Raw genomic sequence first — 24,777 nt, forward strand, 5'->3', positions numbered from 1 at the left:
GGGACGCCAGAAGGCATTTTGCAGACTGGGTACTCTGTAAAACCAAGCCTTGTGCCCTCTACAGAAATTGCTGTGCTCCACAGGAAGGTGGCATCATTAACAGTAATTAATTTGCAGCCACAGTCCTTCTCCTTTGTGCTACCTGAGCACAGCCGAGCGCACTGCCTAGCTGCATTACTGATCACAGTGCAGCACAGTGCCTGCAGATTACTTGTGGGATTTGGGTACATAATTTCAGTCCCTGTTGAGCATTTCCCATAGGGAACTAGGAGATAGCTGGCCACATTCCCCTACAGCTATGTGGAAAGAGAAAGGGTGGAGAAGAAATTTTCATGTGGTATCTGGGGACTAAAAACGTAGCATCAAATCACACACACACACACACACACACACACACACACACACACACACACACACCCCTTCCTGGCTGATGGAAGCAGGTACAGCTCCGTTCACATCGGCTGGGCACTGCCCTGCTTGTGTCAGGAACTGAAACCTGCAAGGTCCAAGAGCAAAAAGCAGGTGACAGGGAATATCACATCCTTTACCCTTCTCTGTCCTCCACCTTAGGCTAGGTTTGGGCATCCCCGGTTTTCAGCCTTACATTATTTCCCTCGCAAGACCATTACACAGCTTAAGAGCTCCCAGACATGCAAAGCTACCCTGGCTAATCCACTTACCTTCTCTCCTCCTGCCCCTATAGTTCACCTACAGCACTAGGCAAAGAGGCATTGATAGAATACAGTAAACTAGCAGCAGTGTGCAGCGCAAACAACGCAAAACCAAAGCACATGGATGTGCCCACAAATGGGCAGAGAGGATCTGGTAGGTGATGGTTTAAATGCAAAAGAGTGTCAGGAGAGAGAGACGGGAGAAACCAGGGAACGGGGAGAATAGCAGCGAGGAAATTCCATGCTCAGCGTGGCAAGGCTCTGAGAGCAGGGCCAGGAGAAGAGACGGGGTCAGAGATGTCTGTGCTGAGCACTGACAAAGCAGCGTAGAGGTGTGAGCATGGCCATGTCGCCTGCTTCTGATTCCTGCTGCGTTCAGTGAGTCCCTTCTTTGTAGGGAACCAGAACACATCAAAGGAACCTCCACTCAGTCGCCACTTTCTCCTCCTACCTGGAACGACCTGCAAGTCCTCCCACTTTCAGCAAACAGCTCTGATCAAAAGCAGTAACAATACTATGTTCCATTTTACAGTTTAAAAGTATCTCTTTCTTCAGATTCCCCTTCAAGGACTGAAATAAACCTTTCTTCTACTAGCTCCTACTACTTTACTCCTCCTTTGAAAGCATTTCTGTTATTGAGCAGGCTCCCTTGCTGCACATACAGCTTATCTCTTCCCATGCTGGATCCATCATACCTGACCAGGTCACAGGACGCTAGGGGCTCTTTCAAAGCCTTCCAGTCACCCTTACACAGTCCCTCCAACAAAAATAGGGGAACTGAGCTAGACAGGTCTGATCCCTTCTGGCAGCACGGCCCAGAGCGCAGGACTTCCAGCAGTAAGAATGATATAGGCTGACCCCGAGCTCTCCGTGGACTAACTGAAACCAGGAGCACCTTAAAGGCAGCAAGAACAAAGAGGCCCTAAACATACATACACGTATATACGGCTCTTGAGTGCTCCTTGCTGGATGGTGCTAAGGTGGCATTGTCAGCACCCAGGGGAGGGGAGCTAATAGATGCTCAAGAGCTGGGATAAGTGATGGAATTATTGATCGCTAGTTGATGGATAATTGCTAATTGGTGGAAGAGGCTGAGCAGGGTGGTCCTTTGTTGGAAGAACTTCTCTGAGGCCTTGGAAGGAAGAAAGAAGCCAGGAACAAAGGATCTGTGCAGTGTCAGGCAGGGCCTGGAATGGGAGGAATTCCTATTTCTCATGTTCTTGGCTTATTTACAGAGATTCCCAAAACTCCTGTAAATGAACGGATGAGCAGGATGAGCAGTGCTTCATTCCTGGCCCCAGAGCACAGACCCAGCAACCAAGGCAGAGGTTCATTACAGTCAGCAAAACCCAGCAGGGTGTGGGAAAAGGAGCTTTTCTGCTGCGGCTCCAAACATTACCCCCAGTCCTACCTTCACAGTGACCCAAGCCAGACCCTCAGCTTGGGGAAGGCTGAGGCTGCAGGGAACACGACTCGAGCTCTGTGAATTCCTCCGACTCGTGTTGCCACTAAAATGGAAAGGGCAGGCTGTAGCCATAACACAGAGCTCTAGGAAAGAGGGGAGGGAAAATGCCATGCCCCTTTCTGCCTGGAAGCTTTTAGGCTCATGTCTGAATCGCTTCTCCTTCCAGTAGAGCATCTCCACATTTCCAGCATCTTTCCCCTGCTTTTCCTGCCTTATTCAGCTTCCTTGGCACTCTGGGGATATCAAGGCAGCTTGGACACAAATGGGAAGAAAAGCCCCATTTGAGACATTAGGAAACACTCTCCAGCCCCGGTTAACAGGCTTGTTCCTGAGGAGATGCTCTTGAGCTGAGCATACACCACGTGTTTGGGGGAATTGTCCAGAGGAATGAAAGGAGGGAGGAGAAAGAAAGAGGTATGTGCTCTACCCACTTGTCCTGACTAAACCCCGGGGGCTCTGTTTGCTTGGCCTCTCCATTAAAGTGAAATGAGCTTTTCAGCTCCGAGTCCGGGGGGGGGCACGGAGAGGGCTGGGATAAGTGAGGCCATTACCTCCTGCCTGAGACATTTCAGTTCTTTGGTCTTACAGGAATACCTTGTTCTTGGGCTCCTTCTTCTGCAAGTTTCTCTCTCTAGGAGCAATTCAATAAGGCCACAAAAATGGTTGCCAAAACCTAGACGTCCCGAGAGATTATGGAGAGCAGCAAACTTTCGATGAGCCCAGGCTGAAGCTGAGCAGGGCCCCGGGACCAGCAGAGAGAGGAAGGCAGCCTCACCAGCTCCTTCACTCGACCCTTCCCTCCGACGACCAGGAGCGACGGGGCAGAGAGCACAAACTCCCGCAAAGCCGCTCCGCCAGCCTGGGAACTAGAACGGCAGCGGCAGAAGCAGCAATTTCCCCTGTCAGGAGCAAGCGAGGGAGTGGGGAGCACTTAGCAGAGAGGTGTAAACGGAAATTTTATTTTACAAGGGCCCAGTCAGTCCTGCTTGTACCAAGTGACAGACCTGACAGGAGCATTTAACGACAAAACACAAACAGTGTCTGGCAGGTACAAAACAACAGCAGGGACTCAGCGATCCCTGCCCCACCAGGTATTTGGATGCTGAGAGACAGCTCCCAGGTAACACGTGGGGCTTTTTATTTGAAAACTGCTCCTTTTATTATTATCTTTCCTCCCACTGCAAAAGGCAAAGAGAAGAGAGACAGGGAGAGGGAGAGTTGTTTGACAAGCTGAAAACTTTTATGGGGAAAAAAATGAATAAGTGAGAAAAAAATGAATAAGTGGGGAAAAAAAGGGAATTAGAAGTACAAGTCACTTTGTAAGGAAAGAAAAACAAAGTCAAAAGGCTCAGGGCTGAGTCAGTGTGTTGCAGGGTTCGTGAGGGAGACTGTGTCTTTTGGAAATCAGTAATCCAAAGGGCTCTCTGTGTGTGCATAAAGTTATTGACTGACTGCATTATATCCACTTATCCCCCATTAAGCAGCAGGCTTCAGTGTGATCCCAAACAGCAAGGAATTAGAGTAACTCTATCCTGCATTGGTAGAAAGGTTTCCATCTCCGAGGAATCCAAAGTGCTTCAGCAGCCCTCCGGGGAATGCAGGACTGACATGCACACGCTCCTGGGGGGAGGCTGGCAGCGGGACAGTGCTGTGTACAGTGCTGATGGGGGAGGCGGGGGACCGGGGGGAAACCCACGTATTTATGTAAAAAGCTATACGATCTCTATTATGCAAGCAGAGCAGAAAAGGTTTGGCTTCCAAGGGCAGAGAATATAATCTGCCTATCTCAGAACAAGGAGCAATTCCCCTCCTGCTAAGCTTCCCCCAGCTCAAACAAATCACCTCTTCTCTTTCCTCTGCTTTCTTCTGCTGGCTGTTTCCCCACGTCCAAGAACCAGACAGCCGTTCTGCTCCGGAAGGGATAAGGGGCTACAGGTCCCGGTACAGTTACAGAACTTTTTCAATGGTAGAACTGACTTAGAAAGTTTTTGTTCCTTTCTGCCCCCACTTCAGTTTTCCACCCCCTCAGCTGTACTGATGCAACTGCTTATGGATCTGTGGGGAAATGAGACCACAGAAATGATCTGTTTTTTTTTTTTTTAAATCCTTCTTTGTTTTTTTAAGACACATTCACTTGCATCACTTCAGCAGTATAGGTTCATTGCAGCCCCCAGTCTTGGAGCAACACAAAGTTTGGTGAAAAGGTGGGAATAAGCACCCAGGGAGGAGAAGGAAAGGAAAGGGGGCCTCAGGATTCCCCCTCTGGCTCCCTGCTGACCTGAGGTGCTCTGCTACGGAGCCAGCCCTTCATGCATTACCCTGGTGACCTCGGCAGTCTCTGCCAAGCCAGCTCCATCCAGATGTCCCTGCAGCTGGCACAGGGGGACACTTACGCTCTCTTGTTTTAAAGATGCTTTGCTTTGTGTCCCTGGCTTCACTGCCACGCTCCAGCTGAATTCCAGTACTGCAAAGCCGCTTTGTAACAGCTGCCACTGAAACTGCTGTTTCTCATGGAGCTAAAAAATAACTGGGCAGCTCTACAGGAAGAGCAGGCTGCAGCTTTCTCCAGGGGAAACTGAGTCAGCTGAAGGTGTAGGGTTTTCAAGTTACCCCAAACCTCTAGGGCAGAACTGGGAAAAGAATTTGAAGGACCAGATGAAATCAATTAATTTAACTCCTGCTGTGACAGGAGCTCTGGAGGTCCCACAATATGCACACACTGTGCCTTAACTGCCTTTTCCCACAACATCCCAGGGATGCTTTGCTTCTGCTGCAACATACAGCAGTGATCCTTGACTACATTGCATCTGTCCTGCGCCCCTCCCCAATTCCTCCAGATGGGAGCTGGGGATGATAATGTTTGTTGACTTGAAAAGAGCTGGTGTCCCAACACCAACTAGTGAAACAAGGAACCGTCCTTGTCCCGAACTTCCCGAACCATCCAGGAACTTCCTTGGACACCCTTATGCACCCTCCATGCAGCAGATCTAAGAAGCACCTTCTTTATGGGCTTGACACAGAGTTTGACAAAACAAGCTGTGACAGGGGTGATCTTATTTATAGGAGGAACTCCTAATGCCTCTCATTCAAATGTCATGTTGGGGACAAAATAAAAAATGAAACAGAAATGACCCTTGAGTTTCTAACTCCAATAATGGAAATTTCAGCTGATGACCTGGACAGGATGGGCAGCCTTTGGCCAGTTTCCTCAAGGTCACCCTGAAGTTCACATCACAGTCCAACTTCCCTGCTTTGAATCTCCTTCCCTTCCCAGCTTGGCACTCCTGAAGCATTTCAAGTCTGGAACCCCTTTTTGGAGCACCTCAGAACTTCAACCCAGACTCAGCTCAGTCCGTTACGAGAGATTCGTGAGGTGATGAAGGACGGGTGCTACTGTCCCAGTGTTACCACTCAGAAGTTGCAGAAACGCTCTGCTAAAGGAACAGCCAACTAACCAGCTTTATTCCTCTGGCTGCCAGTTCCCCCATTCTCACCACAGACAGAGACCTGCAAAGGAGTCTTTTCTTTTTCCTGTGGGTTTTTCTAGCATCTCAAGGGATGGCTGGCCACTCATTCTAGAAGGTCTCACTTGGACACCACTGCTAGCTGTTTCAAAGACCCACCATCAACTCCTGCCTTGCAGGGCAGTAGCCAGGAACCACCACATGTGCCTTGTTGTGTGCTGAGCCGTGCCAGGAGACAGAACGTGTGCAAGGCATGCTGAGCTCCAGGCGGCTAGGATGAGTCAGAGCCAGTCGCCTTTTTCCCTGCGGTGCAATTGTACCAGGCCCTGACAGCATCAGCTGGCTTTTATCACCGCTCCACATCAGAGCTGTCAGTCCTGAAGACAATGGAAGGTGTGTGGAGGGGGAGGAATCGAGCATCTCTGAGCTCTGTTGGCTTTCCAGAATGATGCCAAAGTGGCGAGCAGAGTTTTTGATGAGCAGCCTGCTGCCGCAAGAGGATTAGCGAGGACGTCAGTGACTGTGGCAGCACTGAAATTAAAAAGCGATGCTTCTTGAGCTTCCTCCGCTACTGCTTTGCAGGGAAGAGCTTGATTGATGGCGATGAGAGCACTGGAGGGCACGTGGCCACTGGAAGCTTCACCCATGCTCACAGCCCCCACGCATGGAGAGCACCTGTCTTTAGGTCTACTGGTACCAGTGGGGTCTGCGAAGGGCTGGCACCACTCAGGATTCACACCACCTCCTCAGTGCAAACGCGTCGTCCCCTGAGCGTAACTTGGGGTGAGAGAGGCTCTTCTCAAACTCACATTTTGCTCTGACAGTGACAAAGAGAAGGAAAACAGACTTGATAAGTAAGGCCCAGAGGCATTTAGAGAATAAACAGAATCCCTCAAGTGAATGAAAAGATCAACTTTTGCCAGTTGAGCTCTGCCGAGGAGAGGGGAGGTGTCTGTGCTCGCTTCAGGCGTACCACGGAGTCTCCTGTCCGCCGGGCTGCCTGAGAAGATCACCCACATGGATTCTCCAACCGCCACTTCTGCGCCTTGTCCCGTGCTTCTCCCTCACGCTTGGTGGTAGCTTCCTGCGAACGCCCACAGAGCGATTCGTTCGCTTCCTTCACATCCCTCCCCGACTAGATGCTTATGGAAATGCTCTAGGCAGCTGGTGGGCAATGCCCAGGGTCTGTTTGCCAGTCAGCTCTGCCTTGTCTCATTGCTTCTCAGCAGACTTGCACCCGCCTGTTGTCTCTCCATTGCACTCAAGCAGTGACGTCCCTCCAGGGCAGAGATCACCTTTCTATTCTGTTGGTAAAGCACGTAATACAGGCACTCTGATGCATCCTAGATACTATGGTTATCCCCCATCACAGGAGGTAGGGAGCGTTATGTTGATTATTTTCCAGAGAGAGAAGTTAGGTTCAAGGCAGAATAAGTGATTTGACAAAGGTCTCAGGAAATCTGTGGATACTGTCAGAACAGGATCCATTTCTCCAGAATCTCAAGCCAACACCTGAAGCACAAGTCCATCCTTCCCCTCCATAAAGGAATTAAGACAAGTCTGTTTCCTTAAAGTGCATGGTGTTGAAGCATTATGTGAAATAAATTGGCTTGGTCTGTGCAGGGCTAGGCACAATGGATTTCTAAATTAAACCCTTCTAAATGGAAATGCTAAGACAGATGTGCGAAAAGATACCTACAGGCTGGAAAGCTTAATCAGAAATGAAAGTTGCTGAATGGGCGGCATAGAGTGATTTTTAGCAAGAATTGCACGGTGTTGCTCAACACCAGCAACAAAATGGTTGTTTCCTTAATGATTCCTTGCAAGCTGCACTGGCCACGTTCCAGAGGGATCCATGCACTACGTCACTGTCAGGATGTTCCTGTAGGCTGCTGCAGCGGCAGAAGCGGTCTGCTGTCCTAGGGCCCTGCACGGTCTCAGCCCATGACTTTCCAACCAGCCCCCATAGGTAAATGGTCTGTGACGGCTGAGTGGCATTTCACCTCAACAGTGCTTCTCTGGAAGTGACACACGGAGGAAAGAATATATTCAGCATCCGGACAAAAGCTACAAAATAAGCAGAAAGGGAGGAAGTTTAAAAATTAATCAGAGCTCAAAGTGCTGTGAAGTTTCTCCTCTTCCCTCCCTGTATGGACACGCAGCTATCACCAAAGATTAAAACTGATCGGCTGATCAGGTCAGGGCAGAGAAGATGTGGTAATAAAGCAGTTTTCCTGAAATCAGCACAGGCTAAGAAAAACCCTAATGCCCAGCATCTAGGGAAATGAACAGGTACAACATATTCATCATCTGCTGTGCTGGGACCAGGCTAGCTGAATGCAAACTCTCAGTACAGGACAGTCAGAATACAGACTTTGACTCCCTTTGATAAGGCTGTGTAAAGCCAAATCCCACCAGCTTTCAGAGCACGGTGTTAGACTCCCCTAGAAGGCCCCCCTAGCCCTTTCTAACTCATTCCTGTTCCCTTGCTATGAAAAGTTTGGTTGTCTTCTCCTTTTTCTGGCTGAATCTTTCCACAGCAGTTAGCTGCCATGGTGATAGAAGTTACAGAAATTAGTAAGAAGAAGAGTCATAATTAACAATTGACTGACAGTCCCATCTGACCTGAGACAGTAGCTGAAAGCTGCCTCCCACTTCAATCTGCTTGCCACAAAACAGCCAGGAACATACAGATTGGCAGCCAAGGTGGTTTGGCTATCTGGCTAAATTCTTCTAGTGGCTGTCCTCAGTTGATGTCACGCTCAGAGCATCAGTGAGGATGTGTCACCATTGCCCTCTTCTGGATCCACAACCAAGTCTGCTCCAAAGTTTGGGAGATGTCACCGTCTAGGGAGGGCAACACACAGTGACTCCAAGGGGACTGTTTCATAGGTCACCACTGGTACCTCAAGTAGGTGCTTTGCAGTTCTAATTCAAAGGGCTTCAAGTTCTTTCCTTTTCTCCTCCCAGCATGGTGACCACAGTGCAGTGCAAATTTACAGCAGATGGTGGATTCAGATGGATGGTAAATGCAGAAAAGCTTTACCACTAAATAGGAGGCTAATTCAAATAAATATGAGGCTGGTGGTTCAAAACCTCCTGGGAACAGGGTGGGTTCAGGTTCAAATGAAAGGAGCTGTGCGGTTAAGCTGGGGAACTCCTTGCCACAGGATGTTGCAAAGGCTAAAAACATATATGAACTTAGGAGGAGACTGCAAAAGTTTGTGGAAAAGAAATCCACTGAAGGTTACTAAATACACAGAACTTTTAAGCATTTATGTCAGTCATATTTCCAAACGAAATACATTTTTATGAAAGAAGATTCTTATAGTCCTTCCTAAGCACCGTCTTTTGGGCTATGTATAAGACAGGATACTAAATCAGATGGCCCTTTGCTGACCCAGTACAAGCACACTTCTGTTTTTATGAATATGGAAAGCACACAGATCTAACCAGGGGTCAGGTCCTCAGCTTCTGTCTCAAGGTTTTATTCAGCTTGAGTCAGGCAGAGACTTAATAATTGCTCAGCAACACACTTGGGGCCTGGCCCACCATGAAACTCTCGAGATCCAGTGCTTCTGTAATGTGCAAAATTATGCAAAAACTGCACTGTTTTAATGGAGGAGAAAATTAGCTAGACTCAGTGAAGTGCATTACTTATGGACTGAACAAGCCAAGTTTTCACACTCATCTGGAAAGTAGTTCTCCACTTTGTCTGTCTATTGAAGTACAAGCAATGGGGTAACATGAAACACCAAACCTGACTGACACCAGAAATTCAGGGGCTGCTGTGAGCATCAAAGGGCTGAAAGTGAGGAGGCAGAATCAGGGAACGGAGCCCCAGGAAACTGGTGAGGCGTCTCAGCAGCTTGACCCAGCTCCATAACTGACTACAGAGTCAAGAGCAGGTTGACGGCAGCTGTTAATCCATTCTAGCACAACCTAGCCTTCCTGCCAGCTTTGCCTGTTGTTCCTGACTGTTTGAATAATATATCTCCCAACCAGGAGGAAAATGGGAGCGTGCATCCCCCCTGGCATAGAGGAAAGGAAAGAGGGGTCGAATGGTGAGCCCCTGACAGTGAGGGAGAGGTAGAGAGAATGAAGGGTGAGAGAGGCAGGGGATGCATGAGTCCCTAGCACATGGAAGGAGAATGGGGGATGCTGCATGAATGGGGATCTGTGGGCATATGGTGAGAGGACCCATATATCCCTATGCCAACAATATAGAAGGAGAGGGCGGCACACAGACCACTTGGTTCAAGGGATGGATCAGAAAATGGTAGGGTGTCCCTGATATAGATGTGGTAGGCAGCGACTATCCAGAAAAGTGAAAATGGAAAGCAAAGTACCCCTAGGCCAATGCACTCAGCCCCAATACAAAGCCCTAAGTCTGCACAGTGGGCCAGAAGGGGCCAAACCCACAGCCAGAATATGTTAACATCATCTCTAGTGGGTCTCTACCAAATGAAGACCCCACTGTTGTACTGCAGAGCTCTAGAGAGGAATATGTGAGATGAAGCTGTTCTGCGTCTTGTTCCAGAGTGATGGGATACAGTACAAGTTGAACGTAACATACATAAATTACCTTCTTCAGGGTCTGCATGACAGAGTGCCTGACAGATAGATTGGAGACAGTGAGTCAGGATTCCTGGGCCCTGTTTAGGCCTTGGCACACGCAAATTCACACTGGGTGAAAGACATGCTCTGTTCCAGTTCCCTGCTCTCCAGCAAGTGTAACAGTCGTTGCCTGCCCTAGCAAAATAGCATTCTCCATTCATATTTGGGGAGCTTCCTGGAGAGCAGAAACCGTGCAAGTGCAGAGCATGAGCATCTCTTCAGCATGCTGCAAGAACATCCCAGCAACATTTAACCTCCCTTCAAATCCGGTGGCAGGTCACAGCGATTGGCGGGTCTCGCATGTGTGTGACTGTGAGTCACCGAGTATTACTGATCTTCATATTAATCTATTGTTGTAAATGACTTGGAGCTGCCTACAGACAATCCTTCAGAATATGGAACAATGGAGAACCTGCACATCTGAAGAAAGCCTCCTCTGCATGGCAACTTATTGCCATCGTAACCAGCATAAACAAGAGCAATTAAGACAATTTCAGAGCATCACCTCCTCCCTCTGGGGTCTTAATGAGAGCACGCTCAGAAGGGGGCTGAAGCAGAAGCGGGCAAGGGCTGGGAGTTAACTTGTGTGGGAAAAGAAGGGTAGGAGAGTTTAAGATTCAGAGGATTGCTTCCCCTCCACCCCATAGCATAATGCAAAGGGCAAGGGCGGGGAGAGATTCAAGCAGCTCTGTGGTAGATAGAGAAGCAGAGCATTTCTGCTGCCTCACCCTTACACCAAGTGTCAGGACCCTGCATTGCAAGGCAGAGGATTTTGCTGACATACTTAGGTAGCTAGAAGTAGCTAGAATACATGACTGCCATGGGTACCACTTCAGGAATATAACAGCATTTCGAGCCATAGCTCCTGGTGAAAAACACGATCAGACTGGATCGATGGCCCTTTAGTAGCAAGGTGTTATGGAAGAAGCTCTTCTAAAGTCGATGATTATTTATTCCAGAAAATAAGGACAAGCCTCAGCATGGTGCTGTTTGAGCAGCGTATGGGCTCTTTGCCCATGCTCCCTAAAGCTTTGCTATATGCTAGTGATCTACAAGCATTCAGATGACTGGAGTTCCTCCAGTCAGCTACTGAAAAGCTGCTTGTGGGTGGCTGTGTGGGGAGGAAAGAGGGGAGGTTGGGAAGCTTTCCTAAGAGGAAACTGCCAGGAGATGAGAGTGTACGTATTAGAGGGACTGACCTGTATAAATGCTCCAGAGAAGGAGAGGAGATGGCTCGTATCAGCTTGGCGATGACAGCTCTTCTTTTGGCAACCTGGCCCCTTGCAGCAGAGAGGAAACGGATGGAGCTATAGAGCAGAGCTCTTCTTAAGGTTTTCATATGATCTAATATTGCAAGAACAGTATGATTTTCAATTAAGTCTTCTCAGAATTAAGGCAGAAGTCAGAAACTAGGCTCCTGCATTGTCAAAGTGTATAAATAGCCTTGATGGAAGCATAACAGGAGCTCAGTTAGGTTTAACCCAGTACAGCAAATGATATATCACGGACTTATATTTTTTGAGGCCAGACAGGATCATTGGATCATCCATCTGGTCTGACAGCCTGTAAATAAAATAGCCAGAGGATTTCATCCAGCTATTCTTGCAACAAGCTCAATAACTTGTGTTTGACAAACATATGTGGAATGACAGCCACCCATGTCTTAGGTGGATCGCAAAACTCACCCCAGGGCCAAAATGGTTTCTTCCATTCTCTGCAGAGACAATCTTTTCCTTTTAACTTGAAATTTGCTGTCTCAGACTTGATTGTCCGCTTTAAAAAAAAAAGTGGCACATTAACTTGCAGAGAGAAGAGAGGAGCTAAATCTGAGACCTCTTATCTGAATCTTCTTGAGCGCTGAATAATTGGAATTGCTATCTGAACCATAAATGCTGTTTGGCTCATATGTTGCTAACCTCTTGTAGTCTACTCCTTTCTGCTTTTCTAGCACAGCAGAACTCTGGTTCTACGATCTCAGAGATACCTGAAATCTTACGATCTTCAGTGCAGAGAGATCCTGCAGAAACTTATCAGTCACCAGCAGATTAGTGCTTTGCAAAATGAGAAACACCCTTTCTGGGGTTAGGAGCTGTTCAGAAGCAAAGCTTCTGGCAGCCAAACCATGTGGACCAACTTTCCCTTAGCTAAGGCTTTTGGCAACCATAGTTCAAATCCTCTCAGCCAAAGGACTTCCTATCATCATATGGGTCTTTAGGAAGGATGTGTGAAATAGTCACATTGTTGTTAATAGCAAGTCAGGAGGTTGGGGCTATCTGCTGTGATTCTCCGTGTCTTGTGCCGGTTTTGTGTGTATCAGAGCAGATCAGTGTGCACAGCTGGGGTTCACCAGCAAAAGTATATTGAGTGCACAAAGGGGAATAACCATTAGTGGTTGCTGATGTTCAAGACAGGACAGCTTTCCCCAAGGATATCTTCTTTAAGTACTGCCTGGAGGGGAACTAGTGAGTACTCAGCAATTTTGAATATCAGGTTACATATTTAGGAACCTCATTTTAAATGCCTTCTAAAAAACAGCAAACAAGTCAGAGAACAGGCCAGAGAATAGAGAAAATGAGATGTGAACAGCTGAATCTGTTCTCTGCCTCACCAAGGAAGATGGAGCAAATCACCGTGACTCAAGTACTCCTTTGTAAAATGAGGCCAGAACAAGAGCAGGTACAGAACTTTCTGTAGCGCCTTGGTCTGTACCCACTGATGTGTGTGTCTTGGTGGGCTGGGTTGCACAGGAATTTTCAGTACAGAAAAAAGGCCTGTAGAGAGACATCAGTGTTAGTTAACCAGTGCTTTATAATGTTCTGATATCCGGAAGGGCAGAGCAGTATTGTTATTGTTAGGATGATGGTCACTGTCTCTGTCATTAAGAGGCAAGAAAAAATAAGAGGTGGTTATAATTATCATTTTGGACACCATTCTAATGGCATTATTCTCAATATGGGGTCGGGATTATAATGCAATAGCAAAGTAAATGTCATCTTACAATTCCTTTATTCGCTGCAGCACAAGTGTGAGCCATAAGATCCCTGCTATCTTCTTCCCTGACATCCAGCTGTGCATTTCCGAATATGGCAAGCTCCCTCTTTCTGAAGCCCATTGTGACATTAACAAAGGCAGCCAAGCTGTATTGTTAACATCCAAATGATGGAAGGGGATGTAGAACCCCCCCCTCCCCCCCCCCAGCATCTCTGGAGGTGAAAACAGTCAGTTTGCACCATTCCAGAGAGGAAGAGAAAAAATTACCAGACACAGATTTGTCACCGCCACTGTCTCCTGCTCTGAGCTGAAGTACTGTTGCCCGTTCTTTTGCTCGCTGCTCCATGCAAGGAAGAGAACCTGCCTCTGGAATCTGCTAACCTTTTCCTGCACTGAAAATCAAATGAACACACTCGGTTTGGGAAAGGCTTGTGCAGGGTTTCATTAAAAGCCATTGTTGACGTGACAAACCTTGTTGCTGACTTGGAGCCAAATCTTGAGGTCTCTGCCTGAAGGATCAGAAGGATTTGACCCCAGGACTGTTATTAGCCTTGACATCATCAGCTCCTGACATGGGATAGTTTTCCAGTGAACTTGCTTGAGAATGTTTAGAAATGTCAAGTGGCTGAGCCACGAGGACACAAGAACGAGAAGGTGTCAAATTCACCCAATTGAATGGGAGAATTTCAGTCCTCCCCTTTGCTCTCGTTGGCGATAGCAGTGCTGCTGACAACGTATGTCAGGGTTACACTGCGTTATCAGACCTACTCTCAGCCCAGGCATCCTTTGTCAGCACAGTCCAAGTGTGAGATCCCTGCTAAGTGAGAGCAACGGGCTCCCTACTTAGCCTCAGAGACCTGCGAGAGCACTTTTTCAGCACTATTTGCAGTGTGGTGGATGAAGCTTGTACCAAACCTGTTTAAGCAAGGGATGGACCCTGCGTCAGTTGGACAGGAGCCTGCAAATTCTCGTTGTGGTGTGATGGCACTTTGCCAAAAGACATCTGGTGTCACGTCACACTAACTGACAGCTTCCCTTTCGAGGGTGCGGAAAGAGAAGGCAGAGGAAACTAAAGAAGGCAAATAGCTATGTGCATCAATATACCGCTCCGATGTACAGCCATCGCCTCACATTTATTCTTACTTGACTGAGGTAAGAGTGTTTGAACTCCAGCTGATGGAAGACTGTGTGTTCAGGTTAAAACCTTCTACCAAAGTCTCCACATTTTGACCAGCTACTGCATTGTCTCTAGTGCCCAGTACTTGGGGAACACCTCAGCTCACCAGAGTTCAAGCCAATCTCCTCAACAACCTTTTCCATTCTCCACTGTCTTTGCTGTTTTCAAGATGCCATCTTTCCTTGGGTACATTCACAACCTGAGTTAAGCAGTAAATCTTTTTACTCCTATGCTTATGGACTCAAAATGCCATTCTAGCTGTTGACATCAGTCATGGTCTAACAAGATCTACAGTTCATGCCTCCAAAAAACTTACACCATGAGGATGCCATTATCTAGTGACACTCCTGTTGTTTCATGCAGCTAAAAATCAGTTCCACTAACAACAATGATAAGGGGTCAGAATAGTTCTGTATTGATCATATACCCACCTATCCATCTCACCATCTCGCCACAATATCCACAATCCTTGAGAGCTGAGCTTGCTAATGTGCTGCAAGAACTCCTTCAAAATGCTTTAAGATCCGTAAATTAATCATGGGGGATTCACCCTCCTTTTCATCAGGGAAAACAAAAGCTTGAAATGCAAGGGGAGGGCCAAAATCTACTGAGCCGATTGGCTGGAGGGTGCCTTCTCCCCCGCACGTCCCAGTTGGTAACATTTCCAAGTATTTTTGAGCAAGCTGAAAACAACCGTGTTGGAGGGGAAGAGAGGGCCTGCTAATACCCTATCGGTTTCACATTCTTAGGAGAGTTCCCAGCCCACCGATCTGCTGTCCTATATCAGGCAATAAGCCTTCAGCTGGAAACTTTACCCTGGCTCTACCTATTGTCCAATGTTTTCCTTCCTGCCAGATGATTGGAATCGCACCAGTTGTTAATTTTACACCTGCTGTTTGTGAATATCCCTGAGCGACCTTTCCAACAACAGCTAGCGGAGGGTATTTCTCGGTGGAGAGACGCACACACATGCACGCGGGAGCAGATAGAAAGGGAACAGGAAGGGGCCTCCCGATGAATGATGAGGGATTAAAATAGCTCTTGCTGGGGCCATTGTGGGATATTGGGCAGCAGGAATGATGAAGCGGATGTTTAAAACAGATTGAAGTGTTGATCTCAGCACAGAGGGCAAAACAGTGTTATCAGATCCTTTCCTCTTTCCAGCTCCCTCCTTGTGCCCAGCTCATTAAGGGATTTCACCCCTGGAGCTTCAAGGTTTAAAGGAACAGATGTACAAAAGAACGCATCTCCCTGAGATGCTGAACCAAGGTCTGGAAAGTCAGAAAACTTTTTCACTTGGGAATTAGAAAGAAACATCTGCCCCAAAGCCCCATTCATCTCTTCCTTACCCTGCTGTAACTGGTCTTAATGTCACCTCTGGAAGGCATTAGTCACCCAGAAGAGGGATGTATCAGCACAGCATGAACAGGAAAAGCCATTGGCCTCACAGTCCTGAATTCTAGTTGGTCTGAGGAAGTCACAGTGCTCAGATATCACTGTGACTAGCTTTAATACTAAGATTAAATTAAACAGATCTAGCCCACAGTAGAAGTGCTGCATTAAATGCACTCTGGTTACTAAAAATGATTTATGGGGCCAGGGATGGATCAGCAGAGAAACTGGCCATGGACCATAGCCATGTCATCTCAAGATTTCCTACAGCAAACAGATTCGAGCCTGGCCAGCATTCGGCTGTAGGAAGTGGAGTTAGCATATGCAGGAGCAAGAGATGGCACATTTCCCTTTGAGGGAATATTGCATGAATGTCTCAACACAGTGGTAGATTTCTGCTGAGTGGTAACAGATGCTTGGGGACAGGCAAGCCTGACCCTCATGGAGGAGAAATCGCTGATGTGAGTATCAACACGATTCTGTGTGCATGTTGCTCAGTCACAGGCCTCCATCCCTTCTGGTACAGCAGCGATCAGTGTGCCAAACAATCCCTCTCCTAGGAATCTCAGCTCACCTTTTTTTCCAGAGAACGACTCTGGCTCAAGAATAGACACTGTTCAGAGACTGTGCAAATCTTGCTGTTCACACAGTTCCGCTGCCCTCTAACCTGGCTGAGCACAACTCAAATCGAACAAGCCTTCTCAGGTCTGAACCCCAGGTGCAAAGCAAGCTGTAAGGGCCTGGGGCAGCAGCCCTCAACTCATGTCACTTGTTACAGTAACAGGATCCGGGGGTCTTGCATTGTTTTACATGCAACCTTGCAAGTGAAGCTTTAACTGCCTCTCTGTTAATTATCAGCTCCGTTGTAACTTCAGCAAAAGGGGAATTCTGGAACTTGGCCACTTGTCGACCTGAAGAACAACATTTTGACAACTTCAATTCCCAAGGTAGTTTTAACCCCAGAAATCACTGTTCACGTCTTCTCCTAACCAAGTGTGGAAGACAGAACTGTTTGCTCAGAAAGCTTGTCCACAAGTACCAGGTGAGCGATCTCAACAGAGGCTTGTAACACGCAGCTCCTCAGAAGAAAGGACGTCTCTAAACATTGTGCCACGGAGTTCTCGCAATTTCTACTCTTGCCACTTTCATGCCGGCAAGCCATTACTTGCTCTCAGCCAGAAACTCACTCAAGTGTGCAGGCAGCTGCAAACAGGACGATGCAGCACAGGCAGCACTGGAAGGAGTCTCTCTGTCGAGCTCCTCCAAACCTGAGTTACAAACCAGAGGAACAATAGTTATCCGAGAAAAATAGTATCTCAGCTAAGTGAAACCCATCTTTGAAGACCAGGGATGACAGATGAGCTTCTCTTTGCAGCCTCACAAACATGCAAACAGCCATCTGCATCTCTGCATTTGGTTCTGTCCTTGGCCAACTCAGTTTAGAAAAGGTTTTGTTTTTCTTGGGCTGTTTTTGTTTACAGCCGCTTGACCGAGGCAGAGAGTTCACCAGCAGCTGAACGCAACCCAGGCTCTCCCAAGCGTAAGTTCTCCAGTGAAACATCTGGTTACAAGGCAGGGTCAAATAGGCCTGAAATGGATAAGGGCCACAGAACTGCAGCCAGCTGGGAAAAGAACAGGCTTTTCTGGGTACATTTGAGCATTAGGCTGGGAAAAGGAAAAAGAAAAAAGAGAGAGAGAAAGAAATAGATATTGCAAAAAAGCCTGAGATCAGCAGGTTGGTTTTTTTATTGGTTAAAAGTCAAGACCACCCTAGTTGCCATATGAACTGCTGAGTCTTATTCAGCAGGAATTCTAGTTGTTCCAGATAGACAAAAGGTCTCTTCGAGTCCCTCATTTATACATATTTACTAGTGTGTATGAATTTCTCTATTTCACACCGTCCTGGAATTGCCTCAGATATGTATCTCAAGTAGGAGACCTTCTTCCCACTCTGTCCCTCTCTATAATTTTCTTCTCATTATTGCATTAGAGCTGGAAGGATAAAGAAAGACCTGAACTCCAACACACTGCAAACCTTGATCTTTTTCTTTTGATCAGAAATTCCTTAGGAGTGGGCCATCGTTTGTACAGCACCTAGTACCACTGGTGCCCAAGTCAACATCTGGTTGCAGTACTGACACAAATAATAACAACATTGTTCATGAATTGGTGGAGACCTGCTGAGAGCCAAAGAAATCATTCAGGAAGCCTAAAGAATGGATCCTTCCACACAGCCCAGGGAATGTTAATAGGCAATCTAAAATTTAGCATGTCCTTGTTTTTAAATAAGCCTCATTCCTCTGAGCAACCATGAGGAAAACCCCATGTGAACCTAATGACTAACCAAGCACACCTACTAAGAGACAGAGATCTTACCAAGGAGACACAGTGGGAACTGTTTGGTGAACGGGGATTGATTAATGGAGCAACAAAAATTAGCAGAAAATTCTAAATTCACATTATAATGTTTCTACTGCACAAGCTGACCAGCCCTAATAATACTGATTCCTAGTACACGACTTTCAGAGAGAAACAAGTGAAGAACAATTGCCTGAGCATGGAATCGAGCACTGTCTCTGAGCTCTGATACTTCTTTCTTCAGTGACCTTGACTAAATCTCTCAGCCTTTTTGTGCTTGAGCATCCTTCTCTAAAAGGATAAGGACAACAGCAGACACTCACCCACTTCATGGGGTAATGAATGATTCAGACAGCTCTCATCGACTTCTTCAAGTCCTATACACAATATCCGATGCGTCATGCAGCAGCTCACATCAGCCAGAAAGCTACTGTCTCTTAATGGGATGGAGTTCCAAGGGTGATAGACAGGGCAAAGGCTGTGGAAGGGCCTGGCCTCTGAAACCTTCTTCTCTGGCAGATCTGTCCAAGCTGGGACTCGTTTGCAGCAGGATCCACTTACTTGTGACAGGAGGCAAGGAGGGAGGTGGGAAGGCTTGCGCTGAGTGTGAGACTGCCATTGTGCCAGATCCCGCTGGAATCCAGATGTCGGGGCAGAAGCACATTTTGAGACACAGCACATCAGCTGCTGCCTTCAGGCACCAGAAATAAAGGACTCCAAATCCAAATTTGGAAGCCAACCAAAATACCAAAAGATTGTCGTGCTTCTCCTGTGCATAATCTAATGCCTAATTTGCATGCACTGCTTGTGTATCCTAATCCCAGCTTTCCAGGGGACGCTGTCCCATTCCGGATCCCATCAGCAGATGGACTACGTCTGCACAAATGAAAGCCACAGTTCCCCCCCTGCTCAGATTTCTTCCACCAAACTGTTGGATGCAGCTGTTACCCAGGCTTCTGCCTTATGCAGTCTTTGGTCTGGATGCACAAATTTTCTTTCACAAGCTTGTTCCCACTTCAGTTGCCCTTCAGGCTGCCTGGACATGAGCAAGCTCTGACCTGGAGTCACTGTGCTCCAACAAATACAATAAGCACTGCGGAGCACATAGTACTGGCTCACTTTTGTCTGTCTTGGAGCACGGGTACTGTACAAAACTCCACACATCTGGATTGGGACTTTACTCAGACATTACGTTTGGGAGTGCAAAGGCAGGCTCTTGTTCACTTAAATGCAGACTCCACTTTCAAGTACATCTTTGCAATCCTACTAAAAGCCAGCCATGTGAATTTGCAACTTTCTGCACCCCTCACCCTACAGGTAGGATTCAAAGAAAAGATTAGCTCTGACCTTCTGGTACCTTCAAATAGAATTGGAGGGGTAAAATGGAAACTGATCCCATGCTTTTTCCAGAAAGTCCTGGGGACAATCCCAGACACATATATTCCATCCCCTAAATAACAAGCAACTACAAGAACACACAGAGAATCACACGTTCATTCCTGAATTAGCTTCCCCCCAAACTGAGCCAGTGGTATTAAGAAAAGGTATATTTGCATGCCCTCAGGTTTAGATTTGCTAGGGCAAACCAAAGAGTTTAAAGATGGGTAAACCCAATTCAGAGCACCAAGTGTGCGCATTTTGGAATCCCTTGTAGAAACTGGGCTTGAAAAGCAACATAGTAAAATTCTGATTCATCCTCACCTCTTTCCTTTTCTTCTGTCTTTTCTCTCCCAACAGGGAGAGTCCCTCTAGCAAATCTCATCCTGTATCTTTCAGTTGTGAAAAAATAACCTTCCAGCTGCCCAAACCTATGCATCCGTGCATTAAGAGTGGGGTTTTGTCATAACATAAAGGGTCAGATTGTTTCCCTTTCCTTCTATTTACTTACTTTCTGATATAAGCATTCATGTCACACTCAACCTTTCCTGGGCAAGAGGACTTCTCTGCTTGTTAAAGTTGTACCAAAGCAACCAGCAAAGTTTGGCGAGGTTCTCCTCCCTGCTGCCAGGAGGGAGTGAACTGCACTGACTGAGAAACTCTCTGGGACTTGGGCATTTTTTTCCCTCTTCCTTTAAAGCATAAAAGTTTTGGCTACATTAGTAAAACTGATCATTTTCTCTCGCACTCCTTAACTTTATTTCTGTTACTTCTAGACTGCTTGAAACATCCTTTCCTATGCAACATTTACTGCACCAGCCTCCGAAGCCAAGCCTGCTGCCTCCCCGCGCCCAAGCAACACAGACGATCTTGTGCACGCGGATCCAGTATCGTCTCGGCAGCAGCAGTGAACCCATCCATGCCCCATTCTCTGCTCCCTCTGGTCCCAGGACGCGGCATCTGCCAGCACTGCATCTCCGCTGGGACAAGTCCCTGCCCCGCTCCCTGTGGCTCTCATTTAGGAGGCACCACCAACTGCTGCTGAGAACGGGGAGGTGCTGTGGGTGCACCTCCATCACCTGCCCACGCCAATGGTTTAAGGGTGCTGACTGAAAGCATCCGTTGTGGCTGGGCAGCTGTCCGAGCAAGTTAGTTGAATGCAAGCTCAGCTGCATTTCCATGGGTAGGATCACACTCCTGGATCGCAGTGCAGCCAGCCCTTATATTGCACTGGGCAAAATCCACAGCCGGGGAAACAGGCCTCACAAGCTTGTACCCTCTCTGGTTATTCACAGCAGGGATAAGTAAGGCTTCATCTATAATCACCTAAAAACATCACATGATTCATGCTCTCGCAGTACAACAGCTGAGCACGCTGCAGGATACACAGCAACATACACTGGTGATGCACCATTACACACTATCCCACTGCAAGCCCTGTTGAAATGCTGCCATCAAATTATTTCAGCTGATCAAAGTAGGAAAAAAAATAGAATATTAAAGCTCCAGATATCAAATTAATAAGAATAAAAGCATGTAGGTGAGAATTAAGAAGGCATTAACATTCTGACGGCATCTGCTGCCTAAATTAAACTACAGGAAAAAAAAAAAAAAAGATGAGTTCAGCTGACGCTCAGGATCAGGACAAATAGTTCTCAAATGGAAATTACAGTTTTGAAAATTACGCACCAAAAAAGGATCCAAATTAGGACATTTCTGATTTGTGAAGTTCTTTCTCCAGGTGGGGATCTCAGGCTTGGCTGGAGGGCTGGCAACATGATTTGGCAAGATGCTACTGTTGCTCAGTTACTACATCCCCCAGCAGGACCAAACTGGCCCACTGCCACATCTCCAGTCCCTGTGGGGCTCCATCCCCTTTTGGAGTGGGACCATGGGGATTTGGTGTGCGAAGTGTGTTTCATTCATGAAGACACCAACATGGAAAAGGAGGAGGAATTAGGCCTGGATTTTCAAAGAAGCTCAATGTTAAATTACGTGGATAACTGCATCCGTAATTTACATGAGCAGTTACTGTGACAACTAATACTGAACGTCATAAGTAGCCAGTTGAGCATGTAATGACCTGAGTTATATGCACCATCATGTCTCTTTGGCACACCAAATTAGGTGTGCATACACATTTTGCATGCCCCAATGGACTCCTACCTCAGCAAAGAGCCTTAATTTCACAGCACAAGCCTGATCTCAGCAGCCCAGCACAGCACAGACAGTTTATGCAATGCAAAAAGCTGGCACGAGCTCCGTGGCCCAGGTCGGAATGGATCCTCAGACAGCTAATTAATTTTTACTGCTCCTTTGTGAACTGTAAATTACCCTTCATTTCCTAGATTTCTGTCCCATTTTTTCCCTGCCTTTCTCTAGCAAAGCAGTAAAAAGGGAAAAGTGCCAATAATGGGCTCTGGTTGTGATAAAAGCAGCCACGATTCACTCGCACTTTGAACAATGCTCTGCTTATGACCAGAATACAAAGGCGAATGGGTTTCAAGAAACTGTCTGGAGATAATGACTTTTCCTGGAGATGGGAGGATCTGAGGAATACTTAAGAAAAAAAGGGGGCGGGGGCGAAGGTGTCTGTTTCTGCAGGACAAACACAACCAACTTCCTCTCTTGCATGGGCCTAAAAACAAGATAAATAATCTTCATTTAGAGACCAAGTTCATCAGTATTGTCTACACAAGCGCAAAGGGTAACTGCTTATAACACCGAACCACTAACGGCCTCCCGTTCTCCCTCAAGCAGGAAAGAAGAGCTGCTCTCCCAGGAAGAGTGACCTTCAGACCACACACACACTGCACAGTCTTTAGAGACCAGCCGCTGAGCAAATGGTGCCGGAACAAGGATGGGCAGCTTTTTTCACTACTGCTGTGACCCTGTTCAAAGACTAAAGCTGCTGACTTTCCTGTTGTATCCAGATAGCAACACCCTGCCAAGGGAAGATCTAACAGTACATACAAATCCACCGAGACATGGTTCCAGTGCATTTTCTTTGCTGACGCCACTGTCACCCAAACTTGTTACCTTTAGTCACACATCTATCAGAGGCAGAAGCAGCTCTAGGGTAAAAAATCATAACACACCTGAGATGAACTTTGCACAGGCTCTGCTAAAATTCAGCACAGCTTCTGTGTGGTGAGAATCACTTCACCCTCGTGTCAGGACACCAGTATTTGCACTAAATCTGCTGATAACAAAAAGGTTTCACTGGAATTTTCAGGTGGTTGCATCTACGAAATGCCCTTTGAAAGGCCATGGCTACAATGACATGAGGAAGATCTCTGGGTCCATGATGTTGGGATGCTGCAGGAATGAGAACATGGCATTGCTGGGGTGCCTTTATGGGGCCTTCAGCATATTAGATACCTCTGTTGCAAAACACCACATTCCTCAGCTCTGACGGAGCCTCTTTTATCTCAGCTGCAGATTCCTAAGTCAAAATCGCTGCCAGATGACTGTGCACAGTGAGTTAATGGCCACAAAACCAGAGTGTCTCTTGCCTCAAGTCATTTACCCAGCATCAATGACGTTATCATGTTCAGCCCATATTTACTACAGCTACAAACTGATTCAGAGAAACCTGGAGTACAGGATTAATCATTACTCTTGGGACGTTGAAAATGGATACCAGAACGGACTTCCAAATTAGGTATCTAAAAGTCCTGCATCTCCCAGGAGAGCCCCCTTACATCTCCGTACTCGTTCTAATGGAATCTATAGTATGTGAGCACGGCTTTGCCTCCCACAAGCCCTCCCTGCATAATTAGCCCCAGCTCAGATTGCTACTTTCTGTAATGGCTGGAGAACCGCTTTCTTCAGGCTACTGAGATGTAAAGAGGAAATGTTTCTTGCAAAATGCAAGTCAACCACAGCCAGTGGGTCTGGACCATGGTGGAGGGATACAGAAATGGCTTCTTCTTCTTTTTTTTTTTTTGCCTCAGAAATAGCACTCACTAAAAATAGCAGTTCCTCAGGAACAAGACTGCCTGAAAATAGCTGTTTCTCAGGAGCAGGGCTGGCTGCTTCTGAAAGAAGTAGCTATTAATGTATAATTGTCCCTGAGGCTGGTTTCTGAGAAAATGCTGTACATACAGAGGGCTGTAATGAGATATGTTCACAGGCAAGAAAACATAGGCACCCCTCTCGTCACAGGTCCTGTAAACTCCAGTAGTTCACAAGTGCAGTTGGTTCACTGATCTTAGGCACAATTAGATCCACAACAGCATTGGGAGGCATTTTCCCCCATGCTGGTTTAAGCAGTGCTAGGATTCTTTTATTATCTAGACCAGTAAATAGCAAAGCTGGGGAATGCTGCTGCCATCAGCTCTAACTAAACCTACATTGGTTCTTCTCCCAGGACTGGGAAAGCCTTACAAAGCTAAAGCAGGCTTTGAAACTTCAGCACTCTCCTTCCACAGCAGGTCCAGGAACTTTGTTGAATTGCAGGCTGTGCAATCCACCTCCAATTTCCTGCTCTACTCAGCACTTAAGCTGTTCTCATGTAGATGGTACGATGCAATAAAGCTTCTGAAGAATGGTCTTATATTTCTACCACCACGGTGTTGCCTTACAATGAGGAAACAGCAATCGCTTGTGAGATTGGTTGACTAGCTGGTCATTCCCTAGAATTTCTCACTCACCCCTTTTTTCTTGTCACAGGTTCAACAGTCTTTTCTTGTGTCTTCTTTTTTCTTTCCCAGCACAGCCACCCAATATCTGTACAGAGGCCATTCTCCTCCTCTTCTTCTCTAGAGGAAAACTCCAGCTGACCAAAAGTAATTGAGATTAGGACAAGTCCAGAGGAGGAGAATCTTGCAAAGCAGCAGCTTTAAAGAAACAGTAGCGCAGATGAAGTGCAATGCACTATGACTCTGATTGCAGCCATCATTTCAATCCAACAACACCAGGGCCAGAAACCATAGCACCCTCTGTTGAGAGCATCATTGGATCCCAAAGGCTAGGTAGGACTGGGCTGTGTCATTACTGGATGGAAATCTACAGACTGCCTCTTCCAGGCTGTGATATTAGTCTTTCCTTGTGTAGTATCTTCCCTCTCTATTCACTGGTGATCTGATGCTTTAGCCTGGTTGTAACAATAGAAGCAGCCGTCTGGAGGAAGAATAGGGCTGAAGTTCTGGCCACTGAGTAGCCCAAAGCAGTTTTTAGCTCAAGAAATTACTCTCTTTGTCCAAATTCCGAAACAAGAAATGGCACTCTGCTTGCAATTATTGCAGGCTGCAGTTTTCATTA

The 24,777-nt window shown here is 46.9% G+C and overlaps 1 long non-coding RNA gene across 1 annotated transcript; it reads right to left on the reverse strand.

Annotated features, from left to right (window-relative positions):
- Nucleotides 1–4,254: 4,254 nt before the first annotated feature.
- On the reverse strand, nt 4,255–24,452 carry LOC135329920 (uncharacterized). Its single transcript, XR_010391568.1, has 3 exons — nt 24,168–24,452; nt 11,417–11,561; nt 4,255–7,667 (listed from the first exon to the last, which is right to left on the reverse strand). It is a non-coding gene; the product is annotated as an uncharacterized LOC135329920 (long non-coding RNA).
- Nucleotides 24,453–24,777: the final 325 nt, after the last annotated feature.

The sequence above is a fragment of the Dromaius novaehollandiae genome, chromosome 14 (genome assembly GCF_036370855.1).
Source record: "Dromaius novaehollandiae isolate bDroNov1 chromosome 14, bDroNov1.hap1, whole genome shotgun sequence".
NCBI lineage: Eukaryota > Metazoa > Chordata > Aves > Casuariiformes > Dromaiidae > Dromaius > Dromaius novaehollandiae.